The 17,774-nt window shown below is 48.0% G+C and overlaps 1 protein-coding gene across 7 annotated transcripts in view; it reads right to left on the bottom strand.

Annotated features, from left to right (window-relative positions):
- PDLIM2 (PDZ and LIM domain 2) overlaps positions 1-17,774 on the bottom strand; it is a 176,056-nt gene that overhangs the window by 13,757 nt on the left and 144,525 nt on the right. The window lies entirely within an intron of this gene.

Genomic DNA, 17,774 nt, shown 5'->3' with positions numbered 1-17,774 from the left:
AGGCAGGGAGACAAGAATCTGGACAGAACCAACGCAGGTACTGCAGGCAGGCACCAATTCAGACCCAGAGATGCTCTAGAAAGAAAACAGCTGTGACGCGGAGAGTAAGATGAGGCAGTAAAACACAGACAGGGTTAAGCAGATGTTAATAATTGACATGCGCGAAAGCGACCTTTGTGACTACAAACAGCTGATAAGCTTCTAAGGCTGGTGTGAAGGGGACAAATATACTGTTGGGAAGAACACGGGCTGAAGAGGGCAGGGTTTGCAGAGTGGGCATGGTGCAGGAAGGCATGTGATGCAACAGTGGCATGATGAGAGAGATGGTGCATGAGCTGAGGGACAAACTGAGGTGGGGCACTCAATGCATTCGGCTTGCGGTCTCTCGTGCCAAGTTACGTAGATGAGCTTCAGGGTCCTGTAGGTCTCCGTAAGAGTAAGCACTCACCAGCACAAAGCGGATTCACCTAGAGTCCAGTGGAGACAGTGTGCGGCAGAAGGCGACTGTGTCAGACCAACAAACAGTGCTATTGTCTATTTGTTGATATATTAAATCACATTAAGAAACTTTTCAAAGCACAGTATCAAGTCAGAAACCGGAAGTCAATACTGAATAAACCTCTGCAGAGTAAACCGCTTTAAATATAGGTTTTTACAAGCTTTACAATAGCCGTGGATTGGGTTTTAAAGAAAGTCTTCGAGTTTCTTGCAGGGGCAGCGCGCCAGGAATGATTCCTGTGAGATACAGCACAACTTCCGCCTAAACTGGAATAAGCCATTCAAATCCCACTTCCTGAAGCCTGCGCGTGGCTCTCTGGCTGGGGGGCTATTGGGCCACAGCTCTGTACAGCTAATCGGGTCTATTCCAAATCCTTGCGCCTCAATGTACATAATTGCATGGGAGAATAAGGACAGTGATCCAGGGGGCCTGCAACTGCCAAGACTCCTTGTTGCGCTGCACTAGCATGCACTTCTGACAGTCCACTCCCAAGGAACGGGAAGGCTGTTCATAGGTCCGTAGGGTTGTAACGACATAAATGTGCACTCCACACCCCCACTCATAGGCTATTCCCTCCCACATCCTACTTCAAAACACTGTGGGTCACAGAACCTTGAGACTCTTGAACCCAACGCGCCTCGATGACGCAGGGTTAATATTTTCACCTGCTCCTCCTCATAGCAGGGTCCCTCAGCCAGACTCTCACACACGTGGGCCACAGAATGGGAAATAATGAATTATCAGAAGAAGAGAAACGTAACGTGTACCTCATCATAAATAATGTGAGAAGTTGGGAGCGTTCAAGGGTGAGCCAAGGAATAAGAGGTGTGGCACGCGGGAGAGGCTCCACAGCATGACATGAGAGGTGAGGTGTGGTACCGCGCGAAGTGGACCACAGCTTGCGTGTTAGGACAGAAAGGGTAAGGCCATGGCTCAAGACGTCTGCTATGTGCGAGTTAAACATATGTCCCACCATTGTGTTCCACCCAACAGACGATGAGCGGTGGAAATGGCGTCACAAGGGTGATGCTTACGAAATAGAGGCCCACGTTGTAATACGTGCATGCACTATATTTAACTGGCTTATACGGATAGACTGCTTTTCTGTTTCGAGCTTAGAGGAATAGAGTGCAAAGGTACAACATCTCTCCATCAGACCATCCGGAGTGGAACTTGGTCATCCTACACAGTACCAGATAGCACATCACCATGGAGATTATTAGCAAAGAACTCCACTATAAATGGCCTTGTCCAATTCTACACGTGACTTGGCAGGAAGGCAACATTCACCATCCGCAGTGCTATTGCTCCACCTTTGGAAACTGAGAAAGCCTTTATCCACCCTTAGAGTCTCTTGGTATTGGAAAGATTTGGAAGAACAATGTTTTTCATTATTTTCTAAAAGAAACCAAATGGAAGCTTTCTTCGGTGTAATGATGTGAACTCTACATAGTCTGTCCCTTCATAGAAAATCATTTGCCAACTAATTTGGGTCCAAATACAACATTTTGAAGGTAAGGAGGGGTGTGTGCAAAAACGGGTTTGCACAGTATACATAAAATCAGGGATAGATTGAAAATCAGTATAGTTTCTTCAGAACTGGAGGGGCATGGCTACATGTGGGTCCGTTTATCATCATGTGTGGTGTGTTCTTTCGAACTATTTGAAGCATCCCAAACAAGATTTAGAAATGCTGCAGTAAGCCACTTTGCCATAATCTAATTTAGAACATACGAGGGCCAATAGAGCAGCCTGGCTGTCTTACAGATTTAGAAAAAAAAGTATGATTTTAAAGAGTTAATGCAGTTCGAAATCTGAGGCAAAGACTACAGCAAAAACCTGCTCTTTTTACTGAATGGCAAAATCCATTTCTATTGCAAGATGTTGAATTATGGTGACCAGGCTCGGAGTAGTGGTCCACGGCATACCTTAAACACTGGGTTCCAGGGATCCGAACATCCAACAACTACCAAACTCCCCATTGTATTGGAGATGAGCTTCAGCTAGATAGGATTACAGGGTCAACCACTTGAAACTCTCCAACATCCTTGAGATTTTTTAAGATAATCAATCCTAGCATTTAATCAAAGGAAATAACCCTAAAAGAGTAGCCACTACAGAACAAGGACTACATTCTGCGGTCTCAGTATTGGATCTTTCAAGCTTTCTAGTACTTTTATGGGATAGAATCCAGGGTTGTTCTACCTTCCCTCCCAAAAAATCGGACATTCTTTACTAAACTTAGCTGCTCATTCTGGGTAACATGTAAAAAGGCAAAATCACAATGAATGTTTGTTTATAGATTTATATATTACAGATAATGAAAATCTATGTTCATTTAAATTCACCCACTTTTCATGACAGTTCGATTTTAGGGACATGATGTGGGTTCCATCTATGGTGGACAGCTGTTTCCTGGAATTCGGCATTCGCAAACCCAATATCGAGTGATCAAGTACGTTTTATTCTTGATAGGGTGATGCACCTTTGGCATTCCACGGTTTTGTTTAAAGATCACTTGTCCCCGACTACCAGCCTTGATCCCTCCTGTATATGTAGGACACAGATGGCTATCATGCTGCGATCGGATAATGGGGTCTTGTGGCAAACAGCAGCAAAGTTGGCCACAAGATGTGCTTGGGAAATGGCAACAGGAAAGGCAACCCAACTCCTTTCCCAGCCACCTATTCCGAGACATTAAACATAAGTCCTCGACAGGCAAGAGGCTTGAGGTCTGTCAAAGTATGTATGCTATTGTCAGTGGTCCTTGCAGTTACTCATGCAAAAAAGCCGCTGGCCTCTAGTGATATCTCTGAAAAAAACAGTAGCCAGCCCTCACTAAGATGGCACAGAAGATCAGGCAAAGAACAGCAGACCTACTCGCCTACCAGCACTAAGATGGTGGTTGTACATGATGAGCAAGGAGGAGTGGCGGACGAGAAGAGCCAATGATTCCATCTTGAAAATATGCATGCAAGCTTGGAGGGATTTTAAAGGTTTTAGAAAATGACGGATGTTTAATATGTAATGCCAAAGAACATATACGTTGACTAGATCGACTCACAAGTAGATCTAAAGTTGAATACTGTGGTAGTCTTCTGAGCTTCACACACGCTGCACTAAACATGCATTACTGAGGTCAGCCTTATATGGATGATTGTTCTAGTGAAATATGGCACATGAAATGTAGTTATCCTTCTCTGCAGAAGGTCAATAGGTATTAATTTGGGTGATTTGGAAAGCAGCAATATATTACCTTGTGGACACTTTATAGCACGTAAGGCAGGTCATCACATTAAAAACAATCTCATGGTGGGAGTCCTTCCCTAGAAAGGGAAGTGACAGATACACTGACTAGGCCACAATAGTGAAAGGCATCAGTGAGCGCACTCTGTGTGCCTGTTTCCATTGATCCCCATAGTTGGCAATACATACATGGTCCAGCAGGGCATGGTTACTCCTGCTTTTCTCCAGTGACCAGAATGGAGTAAATGATTGGATGGACAGGGCGTGTCGGTCATTAGGCACACAGCAGGTGTGTGGTTGGCCTGGCAGATGGATAGGCATGTCTGAGCAACGTCTTCCTCAGAATTATGTGGAAGTCAGTTTGGAAGAGAGAATCTGCAAAGGGAGGAAAACTCTTCGGACAGATCCAGGGATGTTGCCTTGGACAAGACGACCTGTGAGAAGTCCTTGGGGAATCCATCAGTGGATCTTTGTTAGGAGTCATGGATAGCCTGGTACCATAACCGCTGGAAACTAGGCCCATCCTAAACTGCTGAATGGCAGTCTGACGTCCCAACCACTGTGACTGACGGGTGGCTCTGGACCCGATGGTCATATGATGCTTCCAACTCCAGAATGACAGCAGTAAGTGGACAGGCATTGTGGATCACCATTTATTGCCATCAACTGATCTGGGCACCAGGCATCCTCCTACTAATGTCATAGTTAGGCTCTGGCCACAACGCCAGCTGTTTGGCAGGATGTTTGTTTCTGTTCTAGGGGTGACCTGGCTTGGCAGTTCTGGCTGGACTGTTCCCATGAGGGGCAGGGTCAGGACTGATTTGCATATGGCTGGGTCCACACTGGGGTGGCGTGGTGAGCGAAAGAACGATGGATTAAACTTGGATCTTTGAGACGGGGGTGAATGTTTGCTTTGTTCAGCATTCCGTCCATCATTTGTTCCTTTTAGCAGTTTGCCAGGTGACCAATACTGACAGGACTCCATTTTAGGAATCTCTGAAGCTCAAAGTCCTAGGAGTACTCTTGGGTTGGGAAGTTCTCTTGCTTTGAATACAAAGCCTCTGTACTACTCACCCAAAGCAATGCCCTACATTGCCGTAGTTCGTGGAAGAGCATAGGGAAGACACTGACTAGCGGTTGGTGCCCTGGGAAGGCCACCGTGAGGAAAATCAGAAGGAATCCAGGCCTCCTGCTGATACTACTACTTTGGTAGTTGCTTTTGCAATACCAAGACACGCAGGCCCACCTACAATCATGCACAAAATGTACTTTTTTTGTTTGATATGCTTTTTTTTTTTTTTTTTAAAGGTATGCAGTCTTGGTTTTCAAAATACATTTTTCTTCATGGACACATCAGGAATAGCACGAAAACATGTTTACTGCCTATAATGGCTCTGCTGCAATATTTTGTTTTAAGTAGTTTATGTTCACACGAAACCATTAAGTTATCTCCTGTTCATAAAATCTTGTATCTCATCCATCCTCCGCACTTCGCTAGACCCCCAGCCCACCCTCTCCAAGCGGTCCATGGTTGCCCTCCATGAAGAATTTCCAGGAGCAGACTCACTGTTGTATTGTCAAGTTGAATCTTGTTCCACATGGTCTGCTTGTCAGAACGCCCCAAGGTGGACCTATAGCTGGTGTCAAGGAAGCAGCTGCATGTAACAGGAGTCGATTAGCCCTTGGCATCCAAAGTTAATATGTTGTTCGAATTCGTATGACATGTAGATTTCGCAAAGGCTTCTGACAAAAGGTCCTAATACAGGGTTCCTTTCATTTAGCCACAAGGCACGTCCAACTCGCTGCTACATGCAGTGATTTTCTCATAGAGTATTCTAGTGTTAGGTTCTGAATCTACCAGCTGCTTTTTAAGAGTTATTCAGTAGTGTGGAGCCTGTACAATCTGCTCCTTAATAGAAGAGCTTTGAGAGATGAGAGGGATGCGCCTTTTATGTCTCTTTAGCCTTTAAATTAGACCCAGCCATTAATTTAGAAGTTTACGGAGTCCCTTTCAAGCACTGCCAAGCCTTTGCTCTCTTGCGACAGTTCGTCTCATGTCCATGTGGTATATTGGACGATGCGGTCTTAGCTTCCCCTCCCCCCTCAGTCCCAATGTGGGCTCTTTTTACTTCTTGCGTCAAGTAGCGTCCAACAAAGAAGTCTTTCTGGGGCTTCACTTGCAGGTTGGTCTGCTTCAGTCTTGACTATGTGGCGCACGAAGGGTCAAGCCGGTTGCAGTGCCACAAGTCAGTCTAGCTTCAAGTTCTTTCTGTTGGCAGGCAAAGACTCACTACTCACCTGTTGGCAGGGCCGGACTGGAAACCTAAAATCAACCCTCACAAAAATGTTCAAGCTAGCCGCGCACTGCTGTCCATACCTAGAACGGGCCATCAGTGGCGGCTCCTCCGCTAAGGAGGAGGAGCGTTGCCCCACTGAACAAAAGGAAAAATAAAATGATAATTATTGTTCATATCATTTTAGTTTTCCTTTTCATCAGTGGCTGGCGGGGTGGGGCTGGCCACAGCAGGGGGAGGAGTGGTTTACACTCCAAGTGCACACGACTGCTTGGCCGGTCCTCTCGGGGCCGGCCAATTAGTCCAGCGCACTTTGAATCTTCCTCATCAGGCTGCATTACACAGCCTGGTGAGGAACATGCAGAGCCTCCGATTCCCTGTCTGAGCGCCGAACCACGGCACTCAGACCAATCACAATGCTGCATTGCAGCGTTGTGATTGTCTCGGGGAGCTTCGGAGCCCCGGCGCTTCCTGCTGCCGGCCGGGACTGCAGGAAGAGAAGGAGGAATGGAGGTCGGAGGAGATACGGCGGCCGGCCGTTACAAGTAAGTGGTTTTTTTTTTGTTTTTATGCGTAGTCTCTTTCTCCACACCACCCGGGTCCCGTAGCAGCCGCTACTGAGGGCGGGACAGGGCAGCGGATACTGATCTGAAAGCAGCCCCCAAGCCTAAAGACCACCAGGAAAATGCCAAAATGCCAGGTCAGGTCCACCCTGTAGATGCTGTTATTTTTTTCAATGTGATCCGCCTCCAGAAATAGTAAAAGAAAAGCCAGAAAGCACAGAGTTGGTGGTGACAGAGTACACTTCCACCCATGGAATGAGAAGGAGACAGTGAGAAAATCACAGACAGGAGCGGAGACCCCCATAGAATAAGCTCATACAAATGGGAGGAATGGACCCCAGGAGTGGTGATCCACACACTTATTAATGTCAGTGCATGCAGCTGAAGCATGCAGAAGTCTGTCTGGCTGAAGGTATGGAAGGCCACAGCTGAAGATGTGTTGTCCAGTGAGACAATGATGAAAGTGCCTCCCAGTAGTGAGTTTGGAAGGTGAGTAAAACATGATTGTTTTGAGTTAGGTTGAATGTCGTAGAATGTTGTCTTGGTCACCCTTCCTACACAGGTCACAAGAAGATTTATCTTCTGCTGGATGTGGGTGGGTAAATTGTGAGGCAGTGCAGTGGGAGGGTAAAGTGAGGATTGTCAATGACCAAGTGGGTAGACGTATAGCTTGGATGGGCTCAAAGACAACCCATAAGTTGACGAAGGCAAGCATGATTGGTGGGATTGCTGGCCAAGCCTCGACCCGCTAGGTCATGGATGTGTGGGTGACCAGTGTCAAAGAACAGAGTCCAGCGGCATGCGTCTGTGGCATAGGGTGTAAATGGACAGCTTTAATGAAAGGTGGGAGTGATGGAGAATAAGCGACGCAAGATAATGGGAAGTTTAGGATCGCCTTGAAGGGTGCATGGGGCCAGGAGGAAAAGAGAATAGAAATGTGGAGCTCGGGGAAGCACCGGCACATCAGCACTGAATGTTTAAAAACAGTAAAGCTACAGTAATATGGGTTAAGGATGGCAATGCCAAGCACACCGCACCAGACCGATTCAGTGGTGCAGATTATTAAAGACAACGCAAGAACACTGGCACAGGCTTTACAAACTGCACAGCTACGGTGATGCAGGCGCAGAAGTACTACATTGAATCTACAAGAGGCCCATGTAAATCTAATGGTGCATTGGAATGGGGCAGGAGAAGGCGGGCTCAGTGAGGAGAGCATGAACTGCGACTTGCGACGGTGTTGTAATTGTAAATTGTATTTATATAGCGCTTACTATCCTAACAAGGCGCTTTTCGGCAACTAGCATGCTACTCCGGAAGCCAAGATTAGTGGTTATTAGTTAGTAGATTAGTCATTTATTTCCCTTTCCTTTCTGCATTAGTTCTATTAAGTTTGTGCTCTTGGTTTCCTGTATGTTTCGTTGAGATTAGAGCACGGATAGAATGATGGGAATAGATTTGAGATGGGAAGTAGTAAATGTTTTTGTTAAGTCGAGAACGTGTGTGTGCGTGTTAGTTGGTGGAACGTTCTGTAAAACTTGCAGACGAGCACTGTAAAATAAGAGGGTCTCATATTGCAAAGCGATTAAGCATTCTGCCACCAGAGTGATTCAACAGACTGTCAGCGATCAAGAAGCAGGACTAGGGCTTTAAATGGAAATACAGAAGTGCTGCTGCTCCCTATCCAGAGTACTTGTTTGTTCCTGAGAAGTGCCGGTACTCTCCCTTTAAATGTATTGCAGCGGTGTTGAGAAGTGAAGATACTCTTCCTTTCAAATGAAAGAAGCAGGGCACGAGTCGGGGGTGCACGTGGGTGGACGGTGCACGCGGGTGGACGGTGTCCACCCACTTTTTTTCACAGGGTGGACGCCGGTCACCCTGCCATGAAGTTGGGCCCCACTGAAAAATATGCTGAATTCGTCTTGGTGTAATTTGCAAGCACCGGGACACATTCAGCAGCGCCTGCACGTTGTTGTCTGCATTCGATGTACAACACCGTGCAGGCGGGGCCGGACAGGGCTTTCTTATTTCAGACTCCCATAACAAAGGCCGATTCTGACGGTCATCAGGCCTCCTTTTGTTCAAGTCTCTGGGCTGGGAGCAGTCAGGAGCCACACACCTAGAAGCAAATGCAGCAGAGGGGAAACAAAGGCTCACACCTTGTAAGCACTTCACGCATACTTGAGAGGCAGCTTTTCACTTTGTTCAGTCCCCGTTTACAAGATATGCATTCACTGTAAGAATCTAATGATTGTTGGTCTTTCCCAGTATTTACACAAAATAAATGTAATTTATATAGTGCTTACTACCCCTGAGGAGGCGCTGAAATAATTAAGTACTACTATTTTTTCTTTTAAAGCACTAGGGGTAGAGGAAGTTTACGCTGACAAAAGGCAACATTGTTTTATGTGTAACTTACAAAAGTGTGAATCTTCTGCCTGCATCAGGCGGGCTTCCCTGTTTACTCAATATGTGCTCCAATGTACTCATGATAGACATGTTAAACATTTATGTGAGGGCTTAGGATCGGATGTCACTTCTTAAGATGCCACTTTCTTTGATGTCACGCGGTGTCATACGCCGGGATACCATTGGCATTCTGATTAACTAAGTTAGTCCCCCACTTCTTTTTATAGAACTTGTGCCCAGGAAAGGAGGGTAACAGGTACTCCGTACCGGCCAGTACTTGCCCATTTAAAGCACTGAGCAGGAGGCATAGCTCCGTGCTTCACTCAGCAGTTCCGCCTGACCAGGGACTCGACGGTCAGGCGGAGGTTACTGTTCTAAAAGGATAGTTTACGACTCTCCATAGATTGCTAATGAAAAGCGAACAAACAAAACAGAATAAAACAAATACCAGCTCACATAAAAGTACAGAAAGAAAATGAGCAAATCGCGGTTCCATATAAAAAAAAATTTAAAAAAAGACAAGTGCAAATCGTGTTTTAACTTCAGTGCATTGGGTGCCTCGAGGGGGGCGAGGCAGTGAAGTACTGAACTCGGATCACCACAGAACAGTTCCAGTGACGGGCCTGGTCGTGTGGGGGCGCGTGGCAGATGTAGGCCGCTCGAGCCTGCAGCTTTCCTAGCCCAGCACCCCCTGGAGAGAGCAGCCGCGTGCTGCGGTGACGAGGTCGTGCAGCTGGGCTGAGTTAGCGTGACCTCGCCGTGGGCCCCTCTGGCAAAACGACGCGGTTCACGTTCCGACGCAAGTTCCTTGCCAGACCGAATGCGTGCTGCGCAATCTTATCATACCAGCACATGCTCGACCCCTTCGAGTTCTGGCTGCCCCCTTTGGACAAAATGCGCATCCGCCACAGAGAACCCGACTAGCTTAGTGGCGGCTGCGTCTTCTTCCGTGCATTCCTTACACACGTGGGGTAGTTATAGGACATTTCTGAGTGGAATCTAAGTTTCTTTGCGATTTTCCAAAGTACTAAAAATTGCCTTTTCTGTGCACTGCATGCCATCGCAAACGAAGTAGATACAATGTTTACTGTCTGCAATAAGCATGCAGTATGGCTCAGTGAGGTAGCTAGCACAAGTGGTCGGTAATAACACTTGTTGTTCATAGGAAACGGAAACATATTAGTGTGGTAAAAAAATAGTCGTGCAACACACTTTAACCACAAAAAAATGAGATGCCCTTATGGAGAGGCAAAACCCTTCCCCCTTCCCCCTCCCCCCCCAACCGGTTGGTTGGAAGTTTCAACGTTAAAGGATTGACTCACTCGGACTGTCGGTGGTTTCTACCTTAAAGACACAGCATGGAAATGCAAGTTTGAGAAACCCCGCCTCCATCCTATTGAACACTATCTTTCAGACAGCCCTGCATAGAGGTGGGCGAGCCAACAAATTAACAGAGTGAGCAGCACCAGGGTTTTCTGGTTCACATTGTACAAATCAACCTCTCGGTGGCTATCCAATTGTCTCTGCTTTATACCTACAATGTTAATGCTTTGTTTTGACCTCTTTGTGAACAGGGCTGGAGTGAAGGTTGATGGCACATGCCACATTAAAGCTCGGCTCGTTATGGGCTCGAGGTTCCAACAGGACCTCGAGCTGAGCCGGAGCCAGGCTTCAGGCATGAATGAGCCTTCAGTGGCTCGCCCACCTCTATACCTCTTCATCATCAATATACTTTAGTTAGCTAATATAGCCATAAAAGACGCCACAGTAAAAATACAAATAATACAAAAAGTGCAACCATAAGAACAATACAAAGCACAATAAAAACCTGATAAAACTTACAATGGGAGCAGTGCCACTCAATAGCAAATAGCTCTTAATTCATGACTAGTTAGGGAAAGAATTACATACGAGTAAAGTGTACATTTCCGTATTCCTACGGGGACTCCAGAACGTCCTCAAAGAGTGGGGAATATCTAATTCCTACCCCATTTTAAATGATATTAGCTATTATATCCGACTCCTGTATTGCACCTGTATACCTGCATGGGCGCTGCTGCCTAGGTGCTTCCAGAACAAGGACCCGAGTGGTTCCTGTTTTCCCTTAGCTGGGAATGAGCCTGAAAGAATGCTGAATTTCTGCCTTGCTCCTGCTAACCTTGCCTCTTTTGAAGCCCTCAACCAGTCCAAAAAGGCCAGAAATTAGGACACAGTGTCTAGAAGCTCCCTCTGCCTCTCAAGAGGTCAGAGGAGGACATTCTCAAGAACCAACAGCTGCACGCAGAGGTGAGCACAGTTGTGGCTCTACCTGGACAGCACACACCAACCTCAAACCCACTTTCATTGCTTTGTGAATTTTTAGACTCTTCTTGGAGGGTGCATAGGCTGAACACAAGGTTCACCTACACTCTAGTGGAATAGAGAAAGGCCTCAGCGGCCCAGTGTGAGGCCCTTATGCCCTATGTGTTTTATTCTGCATCACTCTGCGAACTGACCCCTGTCCACATCAAAGCTGGTCCCCCTCAGTGTGGGGCTGCTAAGAGTCCACAGATCACCCTCCATCCCCATTTTTGTTCGAAGTTTTAGGGACCACATAATCCTGCACCAGGTGCTGGGTAGATCTTCCCTGACATGTTACTCCACATTGCCAAACGCCAAGACTCTCCCTATTTGGTTGTTCAGTTTCAACTGCGCTGTATTTCACTGCGTTTGTTCTTGTTGTGGTCTGTCTTCAGTGTTCTTGATCAGTTGGCTAGTGAGTGCTTACGTTTGCAACTCTGTAACAAAGTAACTCCGTTTTCGTACGAGCATTGTCTTCCTCCACGTTCAAGTAAGGTATTGCTGATCGCAAATGTTACAAGTTTGCAAACGCTGTACACACCATCTAACCGTTTACGGGAACCATGCTTATTCTGTGTTTTGTTTTCTCCCTTATCAGGAGTGTTCTGATGTTTGTGAAAACTAAAGATAGACAGGCATTTACTGTCTGCCACTCCGATTTATCAATCAATTTTACCATACCATTTTATTGCCTGATTTTTAATATTTGGTTTTCATATTTTACTCTCCACTTATTTATATATTTTAAGATTTTTCGTTTTGTATCATCACAATAAACTCGCAGTACTGGCTGGACAGTCACATTTTTATTGCAACTGTGGTAAATATGGTGCATTATAGCGAAAGTCAACCCTAAACCACCTGATGGGAGATGAGCCGCCATTGGTCCTCCATGTCCACTCAGAGAGCCACAGGGGCTTGGGAGAGCAGCGTCCCACCTCAGAGTACCTGCTGTCTTGGTTTGTAGTTACCCCCGAGGCTGCAAGGGCTGGAGAGAAACCAGGCAAGTGCACTTTAGGGAGCTCAGGCGACACCTCAACAGAGAAAAGAAGGCACAAGGGAGTTCCAGAGATGTTTTGGTAGCAGGCGCGCAACGCGCATAGGACTGAAGGGCTTCAGGCCCCCCGTCGTGTGTCTCAGCCCGGGCTGCTGCAGCTCGAGCTGCTGTGGGCTCGACTGGGCAGGGTCTTATCTCTGGCACACCCAAGTTTTTCACAGGTCTTTACAGACCATTTGCATATTTCCATACCTTTGTAAACTGGTTAACAAGGCTTAGTTTTTTCTGGTTCCAGTACCCCCCTGGGCCCCCACGCTGCCTATTCTTTACAACACTTGTTTTGAACATTTACTGCCGTAGTGTGAGAATGTATTTAATGAATAGGAATATAAAGTAGGTTTACCAAAAGAAAAATACCAGCCATTTGTTGTTTAAAGAGCCTGCAAAGGCCTAGTCTTGACAATGATAAGGGTATAAACAAAATAGTATGTATTCATTTGTAATGCAACTTTTCTGTCTTTGTTCCCTTTAATTATCAGTCATGGCATTCAGGCAGCCCTAGAACACAATTAAAAATGCTTTCTATTTATATTTGCTGTTCCAAGCATGCACAGATAAGTGCACAGATAAGTGCTGAAAATAGGCCTTAGATGATTGCTTATTTTCATACAGCCTCGGACATCAATATAATGAGCTGGCAACCCTAATCACAAGACTGGAAGTTTGTTGCAGGATGAGCACAATTTTTATTTCCTCCACCCTCAATCCCTGAACCGGGCCGGACTGGGAAAGCAACCCGGCCAAGGCAATTGAGTGGGACAGGCCGCTGCGGGGGTAGGAGGCACGTGGAAAACACTGCAGCAGCTTGTGGTACAGGGGACCGATATTGCAGGGCTGCTGCAAAACCGGTCCTCTTTACCAAAACCGACCCACCGAGAAAGCACTTGACACCTGCTACGGCCAGTCCGGCCCTGACCCTGAATAATGCCATAATAGCAATAGTTTAACTTATATCTGAAACCCTACACCAGCCCTCAATAACGTGCTGAGTTACTTCAAGTGTCTGGGAATGCACCCTGCATCAAGACAACTCACTCCTCATTCTCGCCCTTCACTTTCACACTCACCCTGCACTCACAGCGCTCACAAAGCACTCACAGTGATCACCATGCACTCACAGTGACCACACTGCACTTATGCCACATGCCATAAGCTCACACCGTTCTCCCTCCACTTACCCTGCAGTCACATGATCACACCGCTCACTCTGCACTCACAGTGATCACTTTGCACTCATAATGCACTTGTGCTGTTCACCCTGTACCTCACCCTGCAGTCACACTAGCACACTACTCACCCTGCACTCCAGTAGCGGCTGCTACCAGATAGGGGTGGGGAGTCGGGGAGGAGAGGAATCTAATAAAAATAAAAAGACTTCCCTTTAACGGCCGGTTGGAGCAGCCTCTCGTCTGTCCTCTTCATCTTTCTGTCCCGGCCGGCAGCAGGAAGTACCCGGGCACACAGGCTCCCCCGAGCCAATCACAATGCTGCAATGCAGCATTGTGATTGGTCTGAGCGCCGTGGATCGGCGCTCAGACTGGAAGAGGGAGCCTGTGCCTGTTCCACCAAGCCGTATAATGCAGCCTCATAGGAACATGCTAGCGCGCGTGAACTGTTTGGTCGGCCCAAGAGGGCAGGCCAAACAGTTCATGCGCACTTAGGGAGTTAACACCACTCCTCCCATGCTCTGGCCAGCCCTGCCCCACCACTGACTTCAAAAGAGAAAATGAAATGATAACGATACGTTCTTATTTTATTTTTCCTTTTGAGCAGTGGGGCAACGTTCATCCGCCTTAGCAGAGGAGCCGCCACTGCTGCACTCATGCGGCACTCTACTCACCTGTCCCCCTCACTGCTCACTCTGCAATCTCACTCGAACAAGCCCATCACTAACCATACGTTCATGCGTCCCACTCTGCACTTCCATCCACACCGAAATTCATATGGTCACCTCACTCACCCTGCAGTCACTCCTTTCACCCTACTCTCACACTGTTGCATCGCTCACCGTGCACTCTCATGGGCACTCCTTCCACCCACACAGTGTAGAGGGTTAATGTGCCTGCAACAAAGAACGTGTACCATGCAGTCCACAGAACTGAGTGTGAGTAAACTACGAGTAGCGCTATAAAAAATGTTTGTGAGAAAGGGGCCATAGAGAGGAGGTGCATTGTTGGCGAGTGGTAGTGAGGGAATTCATGGAGAAGGAGGCAATGGGGCAGGGGGCGCCGAAAAAGACTGTTGTACCATGTGTGACCAGTGCTAGGGCCAGCCCTGGTTGGGAGGGTTATGAACCCCCCCCCCCCCCCCCCCCTCTCCGCTGCGCCTATGTGGTAGCAGGCACTCTAGACAGTGTACACTCAAGGAAGATCAGGATCCTGTGATCCTCTGTCAGACTGCACTCCGGGGCGCCAAGGTGATCCATCTGCAGTCGCATGGGGAACCCATGGTAAGCCTGGATTTACATAGGTGACCCTGAGAGGATTTAAGGAAAAACTGAGTGATCTGCCCTTAAGTGATAGCACTCATGGGTGTTACCGGGCCTTTAATGGGAGTGGGCAGGGGAAGGGTGACCGGAAAGGAGGAAAGCGGCAAAAGAGAGAAAGAAGGTTAGGGGGCAGCGGGATAAAGGGAGTGACCGGAGTTGGAAAGAGGGACAAAGAAAGAAATGTGATGGAGAGGGTTCTCCCTTAGAAATGAACAGGGAACGAGGAAATAGAGAAAGGAGGGGCGAGGATGGCAAAGGGGAAATGAGGAGGAAGGATGAGTTGATTGGAGGAAAGAAGGAGAGAAGACTCAAGAGAGGAAGTGGGGAGAGAAAACGATACATTTAAAGAAGGAACGAAGGGAATGAAGAAGCAAGGGGGACGAGGGAAAAGAATACAGGGAGAGGGGAAGGGTAGTTAGTAAAGGAGAAGAGTGGGGAAGGAGGAGAATGAAAAGGAGAGGAAAAGGAGAGCCAAAAGAGACGAAAGTTAGAGACGAGAGCAGCACAGCTTATCAGCTGGCGGGTAGTTGGGAGAGGGGCTGCAGGCGGTAAGGACGAGGGGGTAATGAAAGGGATACCAAGATAAGAGAAGGATTGTCAGAAAAGGAGGAGCGCAAGGACAGGCGAGGGAAGAGGAATATAAAGCAGTCAGGGAGGAAAGGAAGGTTGACATTAGGAAAGAGCGGCCTATGAACCCTCAGAGCACAACAGGGAAGCGGGGAGAAGGAGCAGATGACGGGCGCGACCCACTGCTTTATGATGTAGAGCACAAAAGGTAACATCTTTGCCCCATCTCCATCAGTCGAGGAGGCTGCTGTGCCCATGCTCCCCAAAACTTCACACTTCATTTCTTCAGCCCCTTAAATTCCCAAGCACAAGTTTCTCTTCTCGCTTCAGTAGCACCTTCATTTCCGTGCCCTCTACCCCCCCCCCCTTTGCTTTCATTCTACCTCCACCGTGCCCACTTTCCTCTCGCCCCCCATTCTTCATGCCCCTTCTTCCAAGTCTTCATTCTCTCTCCCTGCTCCCGCCACTCGCCGCCTTCAAATTCCCGCCTCTGTTCTCTATCAACACACTACACTCTCCCCTTCTGTGCCCTTCCCTCACAGTCTCACTCGTCTCCCGCCTCTGTTGTTCTCTCCGCGCTCATCTCTTCTGTGCCCTTCCCTCACAGCCGTACTCCTCTCCCAGCTCGCCCCTCACTTCCACTCTGGTCGTCGCAGTCCTCCCACCCACCCCTCCCCATTCTTTCACTCTCCCTCCCCCCCCCCCCCCCCCCCCCCCATACTGGCTAGACGGGTCTGGCGTGTTTTCGCCAAAGTAAATAAACCACTTACATGAAAAGTTCTCAAAACAATGTAGTAATTCCGCCGTCCCCTTCCCTGTTCTCCACGTGAACGACCCCTCTTATTATTTTACTGACCGCCCCCTGCACCTCCACGACGCAGGGACCCCCCCGCCTCCCCCCCCCCCCAACGGGCTCGACACGCAGAGACCCCACTACCTCTTCCAGTCCAACCCCTCCGACCCCCCCCCCCCCCCCAGATGCGCGCGGGTTTGTACCTGAAGCGCTTTGGGGATCGCAAGGGGTAAGAAAGCGCTATACAAATACCAATATATTACCTGCAGCTGCTGTTTTCCTAGAACCCCTGGGCGTCTATGGCTTAAAAACAAGGTTCGGGTGCAAGGACTGATCCGGTCCCCCAGATCCCAAACTCGCCTGTTGTTCCTCGTCTCCCCTCGTCTCTGAAGTGCGAGCTGCCCCCTCCTCCGCTCACCCCTCCATCCGTCTCTCAGTTTTTCTCCTCCTCTTTCCTTCCCTCCCTCTTTTATTCCGCCCCCCTCTTTGCTCTCTTCCTCTCCCTCCCCTCGACACACCTACTTCCCTGTTCCCGGGCACTCGCATTTCTCCATTTATGCGGTGTCACTCACAAAGTACTTATTAATGCTAGCGACACCTCGTCCTCAAAGCTGCCCATTTCTGCCCTCGACCTCCTCCACGCACACTCCTCCATTTTCCAGCAGGGGTCTGCCCCTACACCCCTGAAAGTTGCTGCATTGTTTCCCTGCCCTGACAGCTCCTTCCTCTGCCAGGGCTGCCACTTTGGCCTCTCTGAGATGGCCAGTTCACTCTTACGTGAACTACTCCTCTCTCGAGTTCGGACCGCCCCTGCCCTGTCCCACCCGCTCAGTGGTCAAAGTGGAGGGGATCGGAGGGGCACGGCGTGCCCATACTTTTTTAATATTAGGAAAACAGTTCCCCCACTTTTTGTCAAAAGACAACTGCCCCGGACCAATAATCCTGACTGCTGAAATACTTCAGCCGAGGTGTCCTTGAGGAAGCCTCCTGTGATACCGAGGGAGAGGCAGATAGCCGAACAAGCCTTCCTGCCAGGGTGGCGCTGCCTGAAAGAAGTGTAAATGTGCACAACTCGCCCATCTGCAGCTGTAGGGACATCTGGCTTGAATTGATGGAATCACTTGAAGCTTCCCCATGACATCCATATATTCTTTTTGAGAGTTATTGCAAGGAAGCTGACAGCTAAGATGTGAAGTGTGTGCTTTTAAAAGACACGTAGAAAAAAAATTGCTTCCTGATGACACATTTATTTTTGGGGAGGGGTATCGTAAGGAGCCACCAGCTAAGCTGTGAAGGGTGAGCTTTTTAAAGATAGTTATAAAAAAATGCACCATCTACAGCTTGCAAAAATTCTAGATTTTGGAAGCACTTTTTATCTTAAACCTTGTTGCACATTCTGTAGCAGCCTATCTTACACTGTGTGAAATACGAGTTTAAAATAATGACATATGTTCGTAGTGCTTTCGGTCACAAACTGGGACCTTGTAGCACTAAAGACACATACATCACTATTCCCCA

The sequence above is a fragment of the Triturus cristatus genome, chromosome 11, assembly GCF_964204655.1.
Source record: "Triturus cristatus chromosome 11, aTriCri1.1, whole genome shotgun sequence".
Taxonomy (NCBI): domain Eukaryota; kingdom Metazoa; phylum Chordata; class Amphibia; order Caudata; family Salamandridae; genus Triturus; species Triturus cristatus.
Note: the sequence above shows the minus strand (reverse complement) of the source record. Positions and strands in the feature narration are given on the sequence as shown.